We start from the raw sequence: 23,447 nt of genomic DNA, 5'->3' as shown, positions 1-23,447 counted from the left end.
GTTGGTGAATTCAGGTTTTCCTGCCTTCTTGCATTCTCAATATTTCCTTGGTATTTCTAAGGGACTTACTCAAATCCTTAGTCCAAGTGTACATCAATCATGTGTATTTTGCCCAAAACATATTTTCTGTTTGTATGTGTATGTCAGATGATTTTTCTGTTTCAAACATCTTTATGTATGTGTGAAAGAGAGAGAGAAGAAAGAGAAGGCGGCGGGGGTGGGGGGGAGATAGAAACTGTGTAATATACAATATTTAGTTTTTAAAATCTCCTCTGGAAAGCAGTGATCAAGCATTTGCCCATATAATATCCCCACACCCATCACCTTGTGCAGGTACCTCCTTGCCTTTGAAAACAGCAATACGATTTCATTCCACCTTCTAACTTTCATTCTGAAGCCCCAGCAAGGAGGAGGCAGCTTTGAGGTGAACCGTGTCTAGGGGACACCGGATGTCCTCTTCCATTTCAGGCTCCACTTCTCCTCTGCAAAGGGCCCAGAAGTCCAGCCAGTCATTCTCAGGGACAGTGAGACCTACCTGGTGACTCACTCTACCGACCCCAGATTCCTCAGACCCCCATCTCTCCCTCCCAGCCTGCTGGAGGGTTGCTCCAATTCTGGGAGGTTGTATTGTCTGGGAATCCATCTGATCTTATCTGCAGCCTTTTGTCAAGAGGAAATTTGTGTTGCCTGTTTTGCTCAGAGGTTGAAACTTGTAATATATTAACTAATTGCTTGCATCGCTAACACATGTTCTCTTCTTGGTGTCATTCATTTATACTGTAACATTTTTGACATTTTTAGATTGTCTCTTGGGACTCCTGGGCCTCTTAGCAGTTCCCTCCATGAAGAGTGTTTGCCTAATGATTACTGACTGACATCTCAATAACAAGCAATGTAGGAGTTGGGCGCATCTATTGAAGAGTTCTGGGGTGTGTGCGTGTGTGCACGCGTGTTTTAATTCATGGTCTACTTTGTCAAGTCATGTGTGAGCCATAATTTAAGCTAATAATTACCAGACATGAATTCAATGAAACATTGGTGTCTACACTTAAAAAAAAAAATAGTCCTGAATTTTAATGCATTCAGAAAACGTTTGCCTAGGGCCAGGCTGGGTCCAACCCGCATATGGAAGCACTTTAAAAGTGATAAATGATTTGGAATCTACCCTGTCTACTGGTGTGCTTCTCAGGAAAGAAAATTAGAGCTAACAGGTGTTAGATAGGGAATGCTGGGACATTTTAATAGAATTGTCAAAATGTTGGTACCAGATGTTGACATTAATGCACACAACTCGGAACGTAATGCCAGGCCGCCATTTAAATGATTATTTGTTTAAATTTCAAGTCCCCAGCAGGAAATCCTTACTTTGTTCAGCACCTTTCTCTACACACCATCCCCCTGCTCTTTCCCCTATGATTTGCATCAAAGTGTCCTGGCTATTCAGCTCACACATGCTTGCTTTAAATAATCCATGCCTGTCAAATTTCATTTTTCCTTTTCAGATCATACTCATCACATCCCTGTCCTTGCCAGCCTTGAAGTCCACCTCAGTGTATTCGAATAGGAGAAAAAATTATTTAAATGCTGCCAGTTACAGGATAATTAATCTTTGAACTACTCGGTAACTTCAAATGTATGTACCAAGTAATCTGCATGAATTTGTAATTACTACATATTTATACTATATTCTCCATGTAATCACCAAGTCGTTACATGGTTACATGAGCCTTGTAAATTATGGCAATCGCAGAAGACTAATCTTGCCCACACCATGTCAAAACGCCCATGTGGAGCCGCTGGTCTCCACCTCAGTCAATTAATCGAAAGATCCAGAGTCTCTCCTTTAAATGAAACCAGCACGTTTGCCTGCAACAGAGTCCCAACTTTATCAGAAATATCAGGGGATTGAGATACTGGTGAGGTGGGCAGGGAGCAGTCTTCCTCATGCAGCTTTCATACAAAGACTGGCTTGGATGATTTGTTGCTGCTAGAGTTGAAAGGCAATTGGGAAAGAAAAAATCTCTAGGCAAAATCCACCATCAGTTCTGCAAGCCGCCTTGTGCTGTGATGTGGGGAAGGTCCTAAAATAAATTCCAGTGTGAGTTTCAAGAACCTACCTGAGGCAGACTTGATTTGTCATCTTTTTGAACCCAATTAAAGCGGAAGCAAAGCCTTCAGCTTTTCCAGACTGGGGCATCTTGTCCCAACTCTCCAAAAGTTTTTTCACAAATTCTGTGTGTGTGTGTGTGTGTATGCAGTCATATACATACATGCATGAGCAAGTACTAGCTTGCTAATTTAACCTCTTTAAAAGGTACATTGGGCCATGTGGACCCTTTATTTAAAAGTAACCATCCAAACAGGAAGGACCTTTCTCCCTGCTTGTGTGGATGCTGAGGTCTACTTTCCCTGTGTGGATGCTGAGGTCTACTTTCCCTCGGCACAGCAAAGGATGGGGGCATGTATATCCCCCGGCCTTTCTGGGAGCTATAAGTGGCCATTCAGAGTAGAACAAGGGGGACAGAGAGGCTAACTCTGTACTGGATTCTGTATTTCCACAGAGTCATAAGCTTTCCTCTTTTCTCAGCCCAACTTAGAGCTAGGAAGAAACCAGGAATCAACCCTGGAACATCTGCCAAAGCCCTGCTACCTGGCTGACCCACGCCCAGTCCCTGGCCTGGCTCCCACACAGCTTGGAGATAATGTCCCCAACCCACTAAGGTTCAGCAAACAGTTGACTCAGCCTCCTCAAAGTGTATCTCTTCAGAGGCTCATCCATCTAGAATCGCACTGTCAAATGCGGTAACCACTAGCCACAAGTGGCTATGTAAATACTTAACTAAAATTAAAGACTCCATTTCTTGGTTGCACTGACCACATTTCAAGTACTCAATAGCCATGTGGGCTGGTGGCTACCATATTGGCAGGCATATATGGAATCTATTCAAAATAGTTGATCTAGAACTCTACAAATTCCTCTGCTATCTGTTCTGAGCTTTCCCTGTTCAGCGACACTGGGATAGAGGGCATCAAAAGATGAAGCCAGAGCTGCTTTCCTGTGGCCAGTAAGAGGCTGCCTTGCCTCCTCAGGAAGACCTCTTCTTATGATATCTGGCCTTTGAGGCAGAGCTGAGGTCAGACCCCAGGTTGAGTGTGTTACCCAGAGCTCAGCAGATACTCCATGGGATTTCTCCTGGGGAACAAAAGCCCCAGATCTCTCAGAACCCTGGGAGGTGTCTGACTCCATCGAGCCCAGAAGTGACACACGGTCAGTTCTGCCGGCCAAATTGGTATCTGCCTTCACTGGTGTAAACCTGGGATGTCACTCTGCCTTCCAGGCTAAGAAATGCCAGGGAGAAATTCTAATCATTTGTTATCTTTAATCATATATTCTATTATTCTCTACTTCATTGATATATATAACTCATTATTGTGGCTGGTTTTCCAGTGCCTACCATATGCAGATCTGTTGTCTCTTTAGTCATCACAAAGCCCTATGATGTACACTGCAATCCCATTTTACAGATGGGAAAACTGAGGCTGAATGGACTTACTGACTTCCCCCAAAGCCACATGGCTAGTTAACAGTGGATCAGAATGGAAACCTCACCCCATCTCCACAGATGAAGGCCTATTCTTCAGCCTTGTGTGAGCTGTCTCTGCCCTCAACAGGTAGCCAAGGAGCTAAGCAGAGTGCAGTGGGATTTTGCAGCTCCTTTCCTCAAGAGATGGAATTCATTTTGCAGAGTGAATTTCTGAATCAAGGTTGGCCTTGTGACTTGACTTGGCCAATAAAATGTGGCAGAAGCAACACTATGCCAAGTCTCAGAGTGGGTCTCAAGAGGCATTACACGCTTTCCTGCTCTCTTTCTGTCTTTCCTCTCCTTTCTCTCTCTCTCTCCATCACACACACACACATACACATAGACTCCTGCCATCACCACTTAAATAAGGCCAGGGTAGCCAGCTAGAAAAATGAGAGAGAAATGCCCAAGTTGTCCCAACAGCTGTTATCTAGCCAACTTCAGGAAGCAAAACCACCTCACTGGCCTACAGCGGACCACAGATGCACAAGGAAGCATATTAAAAAGGAAGAACCGCCTGGCTGAGCCCAACCACATTTGCTGACCTACAGAATCATAGATAACTGGTGGCTGCTTAATTCGCTATATATTTGGGAGTAGTTTATTTCACAGCAGGTTCTAACTATGGCACACCCTCACAGTCAGATTGTTTTCTTCTTTAATTGACTGGTTATCTTTAATGCTGTGTCAGAGCTTCTGCTGGAGACCCAGAAACCTGTCAACCCAGTGAGATTCAACAGCACTCCTCCCGTCACCAGTCCTGAATACCATGAAACCTCCTTGCTTGGTTCACAACTGACAACTGAGAATTTTTATTTCAAAAAGTCTAACTCTGCAGTCATTGGGCGTAAGATTCATTCCCACTTTTGGTTCTAATTTTGGACCAGACCACAAAGTCGCCCACATCCCCTGAGACTCTTGCTTTTATTTTCTTTCCTTCCATAGCCAGGCATCCAGAGGAAAATGTTTATCCCTCCCAAAGCCACCAGCAGCCTGCAGGGCTGAATGAGACTCCCCCAACTCATTGTCCGTTTTCCCATTGGATCCATCAATTCCAGGCTTTCTCAAGCCTGGAGTGCAACTCATGTTGGAAATCCCATAAGACCTTGTGTCTGGTTCTGTGTTGTAGAGTCCATAACACATACCATTCAGCTGAAAGCGAGATTTTGGAAGCTGAATTGTGACCAAGCTGGGTTATTCCAGCAAACTCCATGGAGCTTCTAGGAAATATTTCCTCATTCATGCTTTGGGTTTCACACTTTTTCTCTATGATCTCCTAGATTTGCTAAGCATTTTAAATTTTGTATTCATTCAATAAGTAGGTCTTAGTCACCTACTATGTGCAAGCAAGATTTGGAAGGATAAAGAGAGGGAGGAAAAGAGATCTATGCTTGGAGAGAGCGCACTGATGGACAAAAATAAAAATGACAAAGATGACGATGGGTGGAACAAAATGGGTGTCAGCAGAGAATAAAACAAGAAGGGCTGATATTCTCAAATAGTCAGCATCTTCCAAGCATGCTTCCAATTTCTCTAACATGCATTAGTACTTTATTTAATCCTCACACCTCTTTTATCATGAAGGCAGTATTATTAGTACCTGTCCCATTTTATAGATGAGAAAACTGAGGCACAGAGAGGTTGAATAATACAGACATTCCTCTACAGCATTCCTGAAAATACACGAGGATTAAATGTATAGCAGTTGAGTGGCAGGCTGGAGTGTTAGAAATGGAGCTCTCTTTCAATGACAGAAAACATAGAGATTATCTTGCACAAATGTTCTACAATCTATACCTGATTATTTACATTTGAATGTTTTATATCATTAGCATATCAAAATGATTAAAACTCTAAAGCATTAATTAAATATGTATATATAGACAAAAGCATGGCTAAAGTAATTTCTTACCCCAAATCTCTGACCTCTTGGTTGACCTGAAATGGTATTTATAAAGTGGAGTCAGTTTTTTTTTTTTTTTAATTAAAGCATGGTTGACTTACAATATTATATCATTGCAGTGTACAACAGAGTGACTTGATATTTTTATAGATTACACACCATACAAAGTTACTATAAAATATTGACTGTATTTGCTATACTGTACATTATATCCCTCTGACTTAATTTAAAAGAGTCAGCTTTCATTTAGGTCAGAGCATTTGCTGAGAAGGAGGCATTGCAGCAAAACCAGCTCTGAATGCAATTCTGAGCAGAGACGCTGGGTGACTAGTGAGTCAGAGCAGAGCGCAGGAGTCGGTCATCCTGAATCCGATCAAGGGCTTCTCCCACCGTGGCTTGGTACCCTTGGGCTAATCATGCAACCTCTCTGAGTCTTAGTTCCTCCGCTTAGCATGGAATCTTTGATATTAACTTTCCAGACCTCGTGGACTTTTTGTCAGAATCAATTAGAACATGTTGTGAATGAGTTCTATGAACTATTAAGCACTTAGGCTCCAAGTCAGGCTTCTCAAGGTGTGGTCCCTGGACCTGTAGTATCAACATCACCTGGGAACCAGGGCAAATTCTCAGGCCCTAACCCTACTGAATCAGAATCTCTGAAGACAGGGCCCAGGAATATCCTTTGACAATCCTTACCCATGGTAAAGTTTGAGAACTACCTCCTCAAGGGAAGCTACTTCCCCCAAGAGAGTCCCAGGTTATAGCTGTGAGAAACAGTTAAGAATGGCCCTTTCATTCTCAAAAGTCTCTCTGAGTAGGTGATAATTGTATGGTCTTTACAAATGGCTCACATGAGCTTAAGCCTTCCTAAGAGAATTGCATTATGACTATGGAGACTGGACTAGAAAAAAAAGAAGGAAGGAGGAACAGAGGGAAGGAGACAGGCAGCCAGACTTTCTCTAGGATCTGCCTTTTGGGCAACTGGAAACAGCGAGAAGTAGAGATCATGGACACAGGCCCCAAGACCACAGCGACTCAGAGGATCTTGGCTGTTGGGGCCATTTCTAAGTCAACAATCACGCCATCATCTATAAAGGCTAGAGGTGAGTCACCAGTCCCCTCCCTGTCCCAGTGCCTGAGTGAATTCGACACACAGCACTCCATGCAACCACTTGTTTGCCAGACCTACTTAATTCATCCTCTTCATCCTGGAGATGAGCAAACTGAGGCCCAGATAATAACTCCCCCATGGCACGCAAGGTATTTGCAGAGCTTGGAGTGCCTCACAGAGATAATTCTTCTTGGCCCTTTGCAACTATGTGCTGCCTGAGAGTGAATCACGTTGAATGGCTTGGCCTGCTGAGAAGGAAAGATAGGAACATTGAAACTTTCAGTGACACAAGCCTGAACCATCTTGAGGAAAGTAACCTTAACTTTAACCTAATCAGGCAGAGGTCATCCATTTCTCAGATGAATAAATGGAGGTCCGAAAAGGTTAACTGGCTTGCCGTAGTAGAGAGTCCCAGGTTACAGCTGTGAGAAACATCTCAAAGGTTAACTGGCTTGCCATAGTGGTTAAGGGGACCTAATCTGAACTTCCTGATGCCCCTTGATCCTTGACTATTTGATTGGAAGTGTTGACTGCCTTTTTTAGACTTAGGACTTTCACTTGCTGCTAGCCTGAAATTCTTATCTTAGAGATTCATTCCTTTGGATGTGCAGAATAACTCAACTGGCAAGAGTCTTACCTGTGAGATTAGTACCCTCATCTGCAAGTGTGGTTATAAATTGGCAGTGAGCCAAGAATGGGACCTTCTCACCAGTTTGGTCATAGCTACACACCTGTCCTTATATTCTTTACTCAAAGTTTAACTTTCAGTTGATTTGCTTTTTCATTAATAGTTTTAATACATTTATTTTAAAAGAACACATCACATTACTATTGGCAATGAGAAACCAACTTCACTTACCACAATTCATTATAGCCCAAATATAACTTTCAAAATATAAAATGTTTCTCAGTGTAATAACTTCAGCCAATCCACATGCCACCCATATGGCACATAACGTGTATGGACACATGAGCACACACAGGAAGGTGAGGATAGGAGAAGGCAGGGAAGGAGTTTCGATATCTGCACTGAGGTTGCACAGCACTTTCCAAGGAAATCCCAGGGTGTGGAGGGAGGATTGGATATGACCTTGTTGAAGCCACTTCTGTTTCAAGCTCAGTTTCTTCAGCTCAAAGGTGAGACTGAAAGTGATCATCCTTTCCTTCCCCGGAGGCTTGGGAGGATGATTCATTAGGATCGTGGCTGTTTGTGAGCTTTGTAAACAGTGACACGGCACACAGCTGAGTGTTCACTGGCATTGTCTTCAGCTCTCCCCACCTGTGAGGCTGCCAGTCCTGAGCAGATGCAGGTGTGCGCAAGAGAGGGCACTGTTCCAGGAGACCTTGTCACGTATGTATGTCACTGAAACATGTAAATGTGAACAGACTGAGAAAGTGCAAATAAGAGCAGACCATCAAGAAGTTTCCCTAGTTTAAACACTGAGGCTCCTAGTGGCAAAAGCAAAAAGGGAAAGACAGTCAATTATGCAGGAGGGAAGCAAAGCATTTCAGTTGCTCAATGGACACAATTTCTTCCTAGTCTTAAATTTAAAAATTACTTTCTTACTTGAAATTTAAGATAAGGATGCTAGGTGACAGGAAAAATTGCCTTATCCCAGAGCTGTACATCCAGCCTCAGCAGCTGCCATAGATTCCAGGGCCCCTTCTGAATCTGCCAGTGCCCCCCAGCTGCTATTGAATTCATGCCTTCTCTCTGTTTCATTTTGTGACTATCTGCACCATGTGCGCAGTGGGAAGGGTGCTGATCTGGACACTTGAGAACTCCAGGTCAGATCTGGGGTCATGGGACACCACACAAAACAGCTAACCCTGACCAAAACTTCTCCACTGCCATATGGGTGGCAGTGATAGTGCAACCACTGAAAACCATTTTAGAAGCATTATAATTGCATCTGAAAAGCTCATGAGGCATATTATAGATACAGCATGATTCCACCCATATTAAATAAGTCTCCAGGTATATAAACCAGGCCAAGTGCAGGGTGGTTAGGAACACAGGACGCATGCTGGAGCCAGTTTGTCTGTCCAGGCTCAAATCTGATCTCCCACCACCTCTAGCTGTGTGGCTTTAGGCCACAAGATTGCAGGGAGAAATATCAATAACCTCAGATATGCAGATGACACCACCCTTACTGCAGAAACTGAAAAGAAACTAAAGAACCTCTTGATGAAAGTGAAAAAGGAGAGTGAAAAGGCTGGCTTAAAGCTCAACATTCAAAAAACAAAGATTGTTTGGGCCCATCACTTCACGGCAAATAGATGGGGAAACAATGGAAATAGTGACAGACTTTATTTTCTCGGGCTCCAAAATTACTGCAGATGGTGACTGCAGCCATGAAATTAAAAGATGCTTGCTCCTTGGAAGAAAGGCTATGACCAACCTAGACAGTATATTAAAAAGCAGAGACATTATTTTGCCAACAAAGGTCCATCTAGTAAAGCTATGGCTCTTCCAGAGGTCATGTATGGATGTGAAAGTTGGACCATAAGGAAAACTGAGCACTGAAGAATTGATGCTTTTGAACTGTGGTGTTGGAGAAGACTCTTGAGGGTCACTTGGACTGCAAGGAGATCCAACCAGTCGATCCTAAAGGAAATCAGTCCTGAATATTCATTGGAAGGACTGATGCTGTAGCTGAAACTCCAATACTTTGGCCACCTGATGTGAAGAGCCAATTCATTGGAAAATACCCTGATGCTGGGAAAGATTGAAGGTGGGAGGAGAATTGGACGACAGAGGATGAGATGGTTGGATGGCATCATCAACTCAATGGACATGAGTTTGAGCAAGCTCTGGGAGCTGGTGATGGACAGGGAAGCCAGCCATGCTGCAATCCATGGGGTCACAAAGAATCGGACATGGCTGAGCAACTGAACTGACTTAGGCAAGTCAAAAACATTTCTGTGCCTCTATTTCCTCCTCTGTAAAATAAGATAATAATGGTACCTACTTGATAGACCTGCTTTGAGAACTAATTGAGTTAGTACATGAAAAGCAATTATAGTAGTGCCTGGCACACTGAGCATTGTTCTGTGTGTATACATGTGGGTATGTGTGTTTGTGTACGTGTATGTGTGCCTGCATGTGACTGTGGGTGTGTGCAGCCACTGAGAAAAGTTCCAACGTAAAAAAATCCAAAGTGCTAAATGTCTTCTGGTGGTGGTTTGGGTTTTCTTCTTTATGCTTTTCTTTGCTTTTCAAATGATTTTCTTTATTTTACTTTTCTAATCAGGGGGGAAATGCTGGTGTTTGACTTTTACCATCTGAAAATCAGGATGCCAAACCTTGATCAACATATTTCCCAGGGTTACTGGGAGGTTCAAGGAGACACCAAATTCCAGGGTTTATAAACTGTGAAGTGCTGTACACAGTTGGGGAATTGCCCATATAAGCACCCTGGAGCCTTGAACCTCCTGCACTTTGGGGCACAGTCCCTTCTGGTGGGTCCTGTGGCTGTGCCTTCCTCACACCCGGCCCTGAATCTGGGTTGAGGGCTGCCTCCCTCGGCGAGTCCTCTCTGAGTACCCCCTCAAAGGCCTCTGGAGGAGGGAAAACACTTCCCCCTTCAGCCATGAAATGTTTCTCTGCCCTTTGGGCTTAAAAGCTGGATATTCCTTTATCATTCCCTCCGTAGTGGAAAGACTATCTTTCCAGCACCCTCCCACCCACACACACCTCCCATCTCTACCACAATCAGCCCTCAGAATATTTTCCATTAAATTCAATGTTTTGTTTTGTTTTGTTTTTTAATGCACAGGGATCTCCCTCCTTGGGTATTTGTCCCACCATTTAGGGGGTATCTGGAGCCAGCTCCCTTCTCCAGCTCACTGATCCCAATTCATATCCAGAAATGAAATTTACAAAAGCCAAGAGACCCAGAGAACCAAGAGACCTTTCCCACATTTTCCTCCTGAGATTTTTTTTTCTCTTTAAAACAAATTTGGCATCTTAAGCGAGATACAACCATATATTTATGGGAGTTTAATAACTTCTTCCATTAATAACATAGACAAACTAATTTACCCAAACGTGTCTGTTTTAAACTCTGGGAACAAAGGGTGGGAGGAAGAAAATCAATCTTTCCTTTGTACTTGAGCCACTGACCCGTTAAAGCTTTGAAGATCATTTCTTTAAGAAATTGTGAGGAGTTATTTAACTACAAACAGCAGCTACCTTCCCATTCCAGCTGCGTAATCAAGCATAATAAATTAGAGTGTTTTTTTTTAAAGTTGACTCCTTTTTTTTTTTTTGTATAACTGAAAATCCTTAATAGCACTTTGACAAATCGGCGTCATGGCAGACATCAGCGAACTTCCCTTGCACTGGAGCTAGTTAAGCCAAGCTGAAGCCATCCGGAGACATTCTTGATTGGAGGGTGTTGGGAGAAACCCAGGTTTTACCTTTGAAGCAGGGCTTGATAGAGTTCCTGACGCTGGCAGGGGTGACCGATTCCCTGGGACCCCAGCCACCCTGAGCGGGTGGCAATTTCCGGCCTTCGCCCTGAACACCCACCAGCCAAGGGACAGTCCACTGGGGAGGAAGCGGCTTCAGCTGGCTCCCGGGAGCAGCCAGGCACCTCCCTCCCAAATCTGGCCAGCATTCCTCCGTGCAAACTGTTCTGATCCACTGTGATAAAAATCAGTCTCCGTGGGTCTTGAAAGAGTCAAAGGCCCTTCTTAATCAAATGATCAACTGTTCATTTTGAAAGCTTGACTGGTTCAATTAAGATCACAGGCAGGAGACGGGCCGGTCATATTACCCTCCTTTCTAGCCGGCCTGGCCAGTCGCCGTCCCCAAAAACCTACCTTTGACCAGCCCACTCCTGTGCCTGCCTGGAATGTTCCACCACCCCTGATGAAATCTGACCACCCTTCAAGGCCTCATCCTGCTCCCACCTCCTCCCAGAAGCCTTCCCTGGGCCCACCTGCTGCCAGGGACCTGCCTTCCCTCTGAAATTTTGCAGCCATATTGTAAATCCTTTCACTCAGGGTTTTATTGTGGTCTGTCTCAAGCTGCTCTTTACCACTTCCGAACAATCAGACTGCAAGCTCCTTGAGGAGCCTGGCCATGGGACGTGGCCTTCATGAGCACACCCTGACCGCTGACTGAGGACGGGCGTTTCTAACCCCTGTGCGAGCCTGCAAACAGGCAGTCCTTGACGACCAAGGGTTGGCTTCCAAAAGTTCATTTGTGAGTCAGGCTGTTTGGAATTCAGAATGTGCTCTTTTATTTTTTTTCCAAAATAACAAAGTCCTAAAATGATGCAATAGTGCTCTGGTGGAGACTGGATCACAGGCTAGCCCACAGAATCCCATTTTGCCTGTAACATACCTGCAATACTACTCAACAGCCATGCTCCAATTAACAGTGTTAATCCACTGGGAGTTAAATAACTTTTTATGGGCCAGCCTGGAAACTTGACCCCATTATCCACTAAAGGGAAATGCTTTGGTGGGAAGCCCAGTCACCTCCCCAGCGTTCCTCCCAACCGTCCAACGCCACAGTAGCTGGCAGGATGCAGAAAAGAGGCTAACCTATGGATCTATTCTCCTTCTGCTTTCTTCTACTGATCAGGTCAGCCTGGTTGCCCTAAAATGAAAAGAGAAAGGGAGACTTAGAGAGTCCTAGTTGGCCAGAGATGCCCCTGTCAAAGCCAATTCTTTGTTGGATGCTGGCAGCAGGGGTGGGGGGTGAGGGCTATAAGTTTAGGGACCCTGGGAGGCAGCACCTACATCTCAAGTCTGTGGAGAGCTGCCCTTCCAAGCATGCCCAAACCCAGCCCTCAAACATGTTCTCTCCCAAAGGCATTATTTCAATTGGGAGACACGGCAGACACCCGTGTGCTCTGATGTCACTCTCACGAGGACTCTCATCTTTTTCCCCCCTTCTGTCCCTGGCATAAGGCCAGGTGGTGCAGCACTCCCCCCCTTACCCCACCACCCAGCCTCCAAGCACAAGGTCAGATAGTGCTGGGACCCTCTGGGCTCCAATCCTACCCGTCTGTCTACACCTGGTGACTAGACAGGCTGAATGTCTATTTTTTAAAAGCAGTGAAACTTAAGGTATAGCATTTTTAATCTCCCCTCCCCAGTTAATCCCATGCACCCCTCCCCCCGCCCGAAAGAAGCTCCTACTTTCAGAATTGATGCTTTCAAGGACAATTCCATGTATATGTCTCTTCTGAGCAAGTGATCAATAAATTATGTTCACATTAGTGATTTTTCTAGAAACAACTCCATCCCAAATTTTAGACCCACCCTGTACTCAGCACATGTGACCCAGAACACCTTTTCAGCTAACACATTAATGCCAGGGAGGTTGACCCTGCAAGGAAAGTCAAAAGTGGTCTGAGACATACGACTGTCGGGAAATCCTTAAATGGAAGCTTTCAGAGACTCATTACCTCGCCACATCACCACTTTGCAGACGCTGTGTTAGAACCCATTTAAAGCATTCAAGCATATAATCAAATTTCAGTAATGAGTTATTAATTAAGCAGGGGCAACCAATTCTCTGCTAACTGCCTCATAAACAATCGACAGGAGATTTGTGAATTTTGACTTCCTGACACTATTAAACAAATCAATATTAGGTTTCAGACACAGCAATTCAGACAGTTTTCTCTGTTATTTGGCAGTCATCTGCCTGGAATACTAATGAAAGAATTAAGAGCTGGAGATTTTGCATGTGTTCCATCAAAAAGATCCTTATCTGTGGGGAATTGGGGCCTGATTTGCATGGAAGAAGTCTTTGCTTTTGTAGGTACAATTTTTCTCAATATGTCACTCATTAGTATTTATAAAAGCTCTGGGCAGTGGAACGTCCACCAGGCTTCAGAGCCAGCAGCCAAAGCCCTACTGGAGATAGCTCGGAACAAAGCAATTCATTTATTTATATATTTTGCAGACTGGTTAATTTATAGCTAACCTAACCCATGGAACACTTGGGTCTAAGAATACAGCCAAGTGTCTTACTCAGCTTTTATTTTTTTCTAAAGGTCTGTTTGTTCCAGTGTAGAAACAGCTAACTAAACCGGGAGGATGGAGTTTTGCAAAATCTGGGCAATCTCTGAGTAGCAAAGTGTGGTCATCTCAGTTTACCCTTAACCTTCTCTTGCTTTCTCTTCTCTTTGTTTATTTCCCTTTCATACTCATTTGACTCAACAGCAGTGCTGTTAAAAATACCTTATAGAGACAATGACAGAGATTTACCTCTGTTTATCTAAGGAAGAAATAGAACCCAGGCAGTAGCAGTGCTAAGGTGCTCTTATTCTTCCTCGTGTACCCCAGACCCAGAGTCAGGGATTTGTTCAAGGGGTCACTTGGTAAGTGTAATCCATTCCCTCCATGGCCTCCTGGTTTAGTTGGCCACAGAGGTGCCAATTAGGAATTGACCTGAAGTTTTGTAAGGATTGGACTAACATATGGATAAGGACTCTTTTCAGAGGCAGAAGATCCCCTGCTTATCACACACTTATGTAAATTGCTTGCAGCACCTCTGTTCAAAAAACCCACAACTATATGTCTGTGTGTGTGTACACATATACACATGTGTATACATATATGCACACATATATAGTTTTTAATATATATTTATATATTATGTACTTTTATATACTGATATATTTTGTAGAGATATACATACCCAGAGGGGCTTCCCAGGTGGTGCAGTGGTAAAGAATCTGCCTGCCAATAAGGGGGATGTGGATTCAATCCCTGGGTCAGGAAGGTTCCCTGGAGGAGAAAATGGCAACCCACTCCAGTATTCTTGCCTGGAAAATTCCATGGACAGAGGAGCCTGGTGCTACTTCCTTTGTGGCTCAGATGGTAAAGAATCTGCCTGCATTTTGAGATCATAGAGGCTTGGATTCAAATTTTAGTGTGTTCACTCTTTACTATGTGTCCAAGGGCCAGTTACTTCCCCTGTGTGAGCTTCACACATTTTATCTATAAAATGGGGCCACAGTCCTCTCTTTCCAGAGTTCTCATGAGGATGAAATGAGATGGAAGGTGTGTAAAAAAAAAAAAAAAAGAATCTGCCTGCAATGTGGGAGACCCAGGTTCAGTCCCTAGGTTGGGAAGATCCCCTGGAGAAGGAAATGGCAAGCCACTCCAGTATTCTTGCCTGGAGAATTCTGTGGGCAGAGAAACCTGGCGGGCTACATTCCAAGGGCTGCAAAGAGTCAGACATGATTGAGTCACTAACACTTTCACTTTTCACCACTCAAAATGAATTAAGAACCACTTTCTACCGCTTTTATAGATAGAAATCAGAGTGAACTGAGTGCTGTGCTCCTCGAGGTGATTACTGATGGTGGCTAAACTCCCACCTCTAGACTTTTAATCGTTAAGTCTTTCATTGCACGACATGCTGGAGTTGCTATTTATCTATCAATTAGGATTATAGTCAATTGTTAATAACAAGAAACTAAAAATAATAGTAATTTAAATAGGAAGAAATGTTCTCTTCTTCTACATAAATAAGGTCCACAGATGAGCAGTCCATGACTAATATAACAGCACAATGGTCCCAGGCTTCAGACATTCTGTTGCCTCTGTTCTACCATGAGGTCCCAGATGGCTGCCCCAGCTTCAAATATCACATTCTCAGCTCTGTAGTCAGCAACAAAGGAGAAAGAGTAGACTAGTAGAGAGGGCATGCCCCTTTTTAAAATACATTCTTCAAAGACCATCTTACACCTTCAGTTCAGTTCAGTCGCTCAGTCATGTCCTACTCCTTGCGACTCCATGAATCGCAGCACGCCAGGCCTCCCTGTCCATCACCAACTCCCGGAGTTCACTCAAACTCACGTCCATCGAGTCAGTGATGCCATCCAGCCATCTCATCCTCTGTCATCCCCTTCTCCTCCTGCCCCCAAACCCTCCCAGCATCAGAGTCTCTTCCAATGAGGCAACTCTTCGCATGAGGTGGCCAAAGTACTGGAGTTTCAGCTTCAGCATCATTCCTTCCAAAGAATACCCAGGACTAATCTCCTTCACAATGGACTGGTTGGATCTCCTTGCAGTTCAAGGGACTCTCAAGAGTCTTCTCCAACACCACAGTTCAAAAGCATCAATTCTCTGGTGCTCAGCTTTCTTCACAGTCCAACTCTCACATCCATACATGACTACTGGAAAAACCATAGCCTTGACTAGATGGACCTTTGTTGGCAAAGTAATGTCTCTGCTTTTCAACATGCTGTCTAGGTTGGTCATAACTTTCCTTCCAAGGAGTAAGCATCTTTTAATTTCATGGCTGTAATCATCATCTGCAGTGATTTTGGAGCCCCCCAAAATAAATTCTGACACTGTTTCCACTGTTTCCCCATCTATTTCCCATGAAGTGATGGGACCAGATGCCATGATCGTAGTTTTCTGAATGTTGAGCTTACAACTTAAAAAACAAAATTTACATGGCCCCACCTATAAGGGAGGCTTGGAAATGAAGTTTTTATGGTAGGTAGGGGAAATTGTGGGCTTCCCTAGTGACTCAGCAGTAAAGAATCGGCCTGCCATGCAGGAGACCCAGGAGACATGGGTTCGATTCCTGGGTTGGGAAGATCCCCTGGAGGAGGGCATGGCAGCCCACTCCAGTATTCTTGCCTGGAGAATCCCAAGGACAGAGGAGCCTGGTGGGCTACTGTTCATGGAGTCACAAAGAGTCAGACACGACTGAGCAACTGAGCATGAGAGAATTTGCCCACTGGAAGAAAACAAGTGGTGAGAGAAAGTACCCAGTGTCCCTCCCCAGCACAACCTGAAAATCAACGCAGAAGGTGCCTGGAGTGACCCTGACCCATCTACTTCATGGAGCCAGAAGGCAAGAGTGTCATCATACCTAAAGGGACAGGATGGACAGCATGTGGAAAAATGGTCACTGGAGTTAACAGTGGCAGAAGGGACAGCCTGGTGTGGAAGTGGAGAGTTAAACCGAGAACCAAGCACTGCAGAAAAGAGAATGGGTGAAGTGGGAGGTGGGGAGGATGGGTTCCAGAGACAGATCAACACCCTGGCAGGTGCTCACATCAGTAGGTTTCTATAAAGGGGACATCACGGAACTGATTTTGAGTTTAGTTCCCCTTTGATCAGGCTCGTTTTCTCATCCTCAGATTCTGAGGTCTCCAAATTCAATTAGTGTAATAAAACAGTATCTCCTAGTACATGAGTACTTTTAGTCTGAAACTACTATGAAAGTGAAAGTGAAAGTCACTCAGTTGTGTCCAGTTCTTGCGACCTTATGGACTGTAGCCCACCAGGCTCCTCTGTCCATGGGATTCTCCAGGCAAAAATACTGGAAGGGGTTGCCATTCCCTTCTCCAGGGGATCTTCCTCACCCAGGGATTGAACCCAGGTCTCCTGCATTGCAGGCAGATTCTTTACCAGCTGAGCTACCAGGGAAGCCCAAAATTACTGTCAGTCAGTTCAGTTCAGTTGCTCAGTCGTGTCTGATTCTTTGCAACCCCATGAACCGCAGCACGCCAGGCCTCCCTGTCCATCACCAACTCCCAGAGTTCACTCAAACTCACGTCCATCGAGTCGTTGATGCCATCCAGCCATCTCATCCTCGGCCATCCCCTTCTCCTCCTGCCCCCAATCCCTCCCAGTATCAGAGTCTTTTCCAATGAGTCAACTCTTTGCATGAGGTAGCCAAAGTACTGGAGTTTCAGCTTCAGCATCATTCCTTCCAAAGAATACCCAGGGCCGATCTCCTTTAGAATGGACTGGTTGGATCTCCTTGCAGTCCATGGGACTCTCAAGAGTCTTCTCCAACACCACAGTTCAAAAGCATCAATTCTTTGGCACTCAGCTTTCTTCACAACCCAATTCTCACATCTATACACGACTACTGGAAAAACCATAGCCTTGACTAGACGGACCTTTGTTGGCAAAGTAATGTCTCTGTTTTTCAATACGCTATCTATAATAATTCATCAAATGAAAAACCCAGAGAAAATTCAGAAACTATCTCTGCTTCCCATCAAGCTTATATTCCTTGCCTTGATGGAGCAACCTGGAAACATATTCTGTATTTTAAAATATACTTGTTTGGAGCACTGGCCATATGCTAATGGACCACTCAACAACTGATCACTCAAGGTTGACAGCTGCAGTTCCACATTCCTGGATGACACATTGTCAGTCTTTGAATATTATTTCTGGACAGCAGAAGCTACTCCAGTCAGCCTAAGCAGAAAGGGACTGTTTTAAAGGAAAATTGAGTAGCTCACAGAACCTCCAAGGATGTTGGAGAACCAGATTTGGATTCTACAAGAGAGACACTTAGCCAAGAGGTCACTTCACTGGTAACCCAACCCATGAAACTCTTGTTCTATAAAACCCAGGGTTTCTGTAGTTCACTGATCAGAACCTATGGTACCAAACTAAGGGCTCTACAAACTCTACCAGAACCAGCTGCAAACACAGATACCTACACCCACCCATCAGTACGTCTGATCTTCCTACATGTGGCTACCATCTTCTATTGCTCGCTTCACTTCCAAGATTTCCATGACACACAGACAGAACAGAATTTAAGTCATATGCAAATTCCTAGCTGCAAGGTAATCTAGGAAATCTACTTATTTTGTTTTCAGTTCTAGAGCATCTATTATACAAAAAGATACGCTAGAAGAGAGTTGGGATGAGTGATAAGTAGGCAGCTAGACAAAATCAACCACAGTATTGCTGGTCATAGCTTTCTATTTGGAAAAACTAACCCATACACTATGAGGCTCACAATACACTACAGAGTATTCATGATGAGTAATAACCTGACATTTGTAAACTTATTTAATTTTCATACAAATACCCTTGGCTAGATAGGTACCATCTTACCTGCAGATGAGAAATCTGAGACTTAGAGATGTTTAGAAATTTCCTCAACATCATACAGCTAGTGAATGGTAGAGCTGAGCTTTGTTCTCCTATGTCTTAGTCCAGCAGAAGAGTTATACATTGAAAAGATCACAGAAACTCAGCCAGTAACCAGCCAAGTGGCTTAAACTTTTATCGGACTTCCTCCAACCTCAAGTTACTCATCTGAAAAATGGAGATAATTACGCTTCAAAGGTGGCATATTGAAGGTAGAATAAGATATTATATGCATTTCCCTAATTTTGGATCCAGAATATAACTTAACAGTCTTTTAAAACAGTTAAATAAATAAATGTATGAAAAAATTTAGAAAACAACCCTCTCCCCCCCAAAAAAAAGACCTTCCTAATTTCTCACTCCCTGACAACCCCTCTCCTTTTGCTGAATGGGTCATGATTTACTTGATAATCTGCCCAGGACAGAAAGGATTCATGGCCAGCAGTTCAATGTTAAAATAGGATTATGTGCCCAAGCAAAGGGAACCTTTTAGAGTAGCAGTGGCTGGCTTCAAAAACAGGCCTGTTAACACTCAAGCTTAATTAAACTGATTTCTTGATAAATCCACTGTGACAGGGACCAACACCGTTAACTGTTAACATGCAAGTGCTCTCAGGCTTTCTCTGGGGAGAGAAAGAAAAGGGTATTTTAAGAACTACTGTAGAGGTTAGTCAATAGGTCTCCTTCTGTTGTTGTGATGATGTAAGTCAAATTTGGAATTCCTTTTGAGTTAGATTTGGCTAATGGATAGCACTTCTTTGAATATGACCCTACATAGACTGGGTCACATAGGATCTAACTTATATCTGGGTTACACTCATTTTGAAAAACTCAGCCAATATTACAGAGGCAGTTGGCTTATTTCAAGGGTCAAAATTTATGGATTTGGGGCTCTCAGGGAATGGAGGGTAAACAAAAACCTTGGAAGGAATCTCTGCCTTCATTTATTCACCAAACTTCACATGTAGATTGAATATGGAATATGCTTCAAACACATATACATGCACAACTATTTTTCTTCTTCTTTATTGAAAACATTTAATTTTACAAGTAAAACAACTACTTCTTCTTGCAAAAAGTTCAGAATTCAAGATCCCTTTACCATTTATTTCATTCAAAATGAATAAAATAGCATTTGTGTACTATGTCCCAGACATCATTCTAAGTGCTTTACGTGTATTAACTTACATTCTTCTCCAGATAACTCTCAAGATTGGTCCTAACATTTATCCACATTTTCCAATGAGAAACCTGAGGTGAGGGAAGTTAAAAACCAATCTGCGATGACACAGCCAACATGTTGTAAAACTCGAACCCAGGCTGCCTGGTTTCAGAGTCCATGTTCTTATCCACCGCTATATGCAGTTTCTGCCATTCGATCCTTTCCGGAAAAGACACTGTTACAACTTTTCTGTGATGCCTCCCAGATATTTTTCTTCATGTTTAGATCATAGGCAAACTTATAAAAATATTTTTAAATTACCATGTGTTATACATTAACAGAGTGGTTCTCAAAGTATAGTCCTCTGTCATCAGCATTATCTGGATAGTTATTAAAATGCAAATTCCCAGCCTCCACCCTAGACCTACAACATCAGAAGGTCTAGGTCTGGGGCCAGCCATTTGTGGCTTAACAAATCCTCCAGGTGATTCTAATATACTCTGACTCTTAAGAACGGCTGTGTTAGTGGTGTGCCCTAGACTGGGTCTTCCAAGAAGTAGACACCAAGGCAGGATGAAGCACATGAGAACTTCATTAATGGAAATTCCTCTGTTGGAGGATAGAGGTTGAGAGTCGTGCATTTTCCTTCTCCAGGGGATCTTCCCAACCCAGGGATCGAACCCAGGTTTTCCACATTGCAGGCGGATTCTTTACCAGCTGAGCCACAGGGGAAGCTTGAGAGTCATGCAGGAAGAGAATAAAGGGGAAATAAGAGGAAGTCTGATCCTGAGGAAGGAAAGGGGAGAGAAGGTTAGGTAGGGGCTGTCTAGACTGATGGTGGAGAATCCTTGAGATCAAAGTTGGCCAATAGAGGAGTCCTATGTCTCCCAGGGGAGAAGGCAGTGGCAACCCACTCCAATACTCTTGCCTGGAAAATCCCATGGACGAAGGAGCCTGCTGGGCTGCAGTCCATGGGGTTGCTAAGAGTTGGGCACAACTGAGCGACTTCACTTTCAATTTTCACTTTCATGCATTGGAGAAGGAAATGGCAACCCACTCCAGTATTCTTGCCTGGAGAATCCCAGGGACAGAGGAGCCTAGTGGGCTGCTGTCTATGGGGTCGCAGAGTCGGACACGACTGAAGCGACTTAGCAGCAGCAGCAGCAGCAGCAGAAACAGGTTGGCTTTAGCTTTCTTCCCACATCCAGCCATTGTGGGGAGCAGCTCTTGTGAAGCACAGCCTTGACTCAGACACAGAGATGGATTTCAAAACGTGACAACTAAGATCCTCAATCTGCAATGCTACCTAGAGATGTATGAGACTCGTTCTCAGGGGGGCCGTGTAACAGCACAGGTGATGTTATCATTCTGCAGCTGATCACTTGTTTCACTTAACTACCCATCTTAGAAATCTTGATCTGCTCACTCAGTTTAAAGGCTGGGTTTTATTCCGTTGTGTGACTATTCCATTGTTTGTGTAATTACCCCTTCATTGACAGACATTTAACCCATTTCCAATGTTTTCACTATTCCATATATTCCCTATTCCATAGGGTGGCAAAGAGTCGGACATGACTGAAGCGACTTAGCACACACTAGCACAGGGTTTCTAGGCCGTGCTGGTGGTAAAGAACCTGCCTTCCAATGCAGGAGACGTGAGAGACGGGGGCTCAATTCCTGGGTCGGGAAGACCCCCTGGAGGAGGGCAGGGCAACCCACTCCAGTATTCTGTCTGGAGAATCCCATGGACAGAGGAGCCTGGCAGGCTATGGTCCATAGGGTCACAAAGAGCTGGACACAACTAAAGCAACTTGGCATGCACACACGCCCGCATGCTCACACAGTGTTTCAAAGTTCATCTCATTTTGTACCCTAGAAGAATTACGAAGAATTACCAAGAAGTGAAGTTGCCTCATCCCAGCGTGTGTGTGTGTGCTGTATTTTAATAATCACTGCTGCATTCTCCTCCAAACTAGCTGCATCAATTTATACTCCTGTGAACAGAAAATAGATAAAAGTAACCGTTTCTCCACACCCCAACCAATACGAGATAGTATCACTCTTAATTTTTGCCTATCTGATGAATGAAATGATGTCTTATTGTTGTTTTAATTTGCATTTCCCTGATTATTAGTAAGATTGATCATCTTTTCATTTATTTATGGGCCATTTGTGAATTTCCCCAGTGAATCACCTATTTATATCTGTACCATTATCATTAATTTACATAGATGTGATGTATAAAATATAATAGTATTAAATTGGGAGTATCTTTTTATCATTTGGTTTTTTTTTATCAATTAATACATTCTAAAAATATTGGAAATGTTTTCATGTTAAATGGATATTTGTAACTAAAACTATCAAGAAGGGGTGGATTCATGGGCTATGAACTCTGAAAAGCCCAATAAATATGCAGAAGACGGAGGGGGTTGAACCCTGGCTCCCTAGGAGTGTCAGCAATGTTTGCACCAGGCTCCCACAGCCCTGCACAGGATGGGTCCCAAATGTGCACGCATGCATGCTAAGTCACTTCAGTCATGTCCGACTCTGTGACCCCATGGGCTATAGCCCTTGGGGCTCCTTTGTCCAAGGGATTCTCCAGGCAAGAATACTGGAGTGGGTTGCCATGCCCTCCTCCAAGGGATCTTCCCAACCCAGGATCGAACTTGAGTCTCCTCTGGCTCCTGCATTGCAGATGGATTCTTTACCACTGAGCCACCAAGGAAGCCCCTCCAAGTGGTAGGGCATCAGCTAAAAACAATGTCAGGTAGGCAGGCCTTCCTTCCCACCCCATCCTCAGCTGATGTCTTGCTGGACAGTCAGATGACAAGGATTGAATGCCCGCTCTGCTCTGTGCTGTCTGCACAAGCTCTGGCAAATCATGGAACCTCTCTGCGTCTCAACTTTGTCATCCACAAAATACAGATAACCATACCCCTCACAGAGGCGCTGTGAGAATCCAAGTGCGAGTGCTGCCCTGACCCCAGAGATGAACCGTTAGATGCCCCATGGACAGCTGCTATCATGACTGCACTATGTGCTACTCTTATCAAAAACCACAAGAAGGAGAAACGGGTGCAAATTCCTTCCCAGCCAGTTTACATCAGAAAGAAGGTGTCTATTTCCAGTGTTTTAAGAAGTCTCCACACTGTTCACCATAGCGGCTGTACTAGTTTGCATCCCCACCAGCAGTGTAAGAGGACATGAAACATGCACATTACCACATGTGAAATAGATGACCAGTCCAAGTTCAATGCATGAAACAGGGCACTCAAAACCGGGACACCGGGACAGCCCAGAGGGATGGGATGGGGAGAGAGGTGAGAGGGGGGTTTGGGATGGGAGACACATGTACACCCGTGGCTGATTCACGTCAGTGTATGAAAAACCACCACAATACTGTAAAGTAATTAGCCTCTAATTAAAATAAATTGGTTCAGTTCAGTTCAGTTGCTCAGTCGTGTCTGACTGTTTGCAACCCCATGGACTGCAGCACTCCAGGCCTTCCTGCCCATCACCAATTCCCGGAGTTTACTCAAATTCATGTCCACTGAGTCAGTGATGCCATCCAACCATCTCATTCTCTGTCGTCCCCTTCTCGTCCCCTTCTCCTCCTGCCTTCAGTCTTTCCCAGCATCAAGATCTTTTCCAATGAGTCGGTTCTTCATATCAGGTGGCCAAAGTATTGGAGTTTCAGCATCAATCCTTCCAGTGAATATTCAGGACTGACTTCCTTTAGGATGGACTCTTTATTTAAAACAAATCAATTAATTTAAAAAAGAAAGAAAGAAA

At 44.0% G+C, this 23,447-nt stretch overlaps 2 long non-coding RNA genes across 2 annotated transcripts in view; both read right to left on the bottom strand.

Annotated features, from left to right (window-relative positions):
• Window positions 1-698, bottom strand: part of LOC138427883 (uncharacterized) — a 28,247-nt gene extending 27,549 nt beyond the window's left edge. The window contains exon 1 of the long non-coding RNA XR_011252217.1: window positions 536-698. This is a non-coding gene — a long non-coding RNA (uncharacterized lncRNA). The remainder of the gene's footprint in view (window positions 1-535) is intronic.
• Window positions 699-5,533: 4,835 nt separating this feature from the next.
• On the bottom strand, window positions 5,534-18,563 carry LOC138427884 (uncharacterized). The gene is made up of 4 exons (XR_011252218.1): window positions 18,455-18,563; window positions 12,155-12,209; window positions 7,458-7,961; window positions 5,534-6,846 (listed from the first exon to the last, which is right to left on the bottom strand). It is a non-coding gene; the product is annotated as an uncharacterized lncRNA (long non-coding RNA).
• Window positions 18,564-23,447: the final 4,884 nt, after the last annotated feature.

Source organism: Ovis canadensis, chromosome 22 (genome assembly GCF_042477335.2).
Source record: "Ovis canadensis isolate MfBH-ARS-UI-01 breed Bighorn chromosome 22, ARS-UI_OviCan_v2, whole genome shotgun sequence".
Classification (NCBI taxonomy): Eukaryota; Metazoa; Chordata; class Mammalia; order Artiodactyla; family Bovidae; genus Ovis; species Ovis canadensis.
This window is presented reverse-complemented; position numbering and strand designations above follow the sequence as displayed.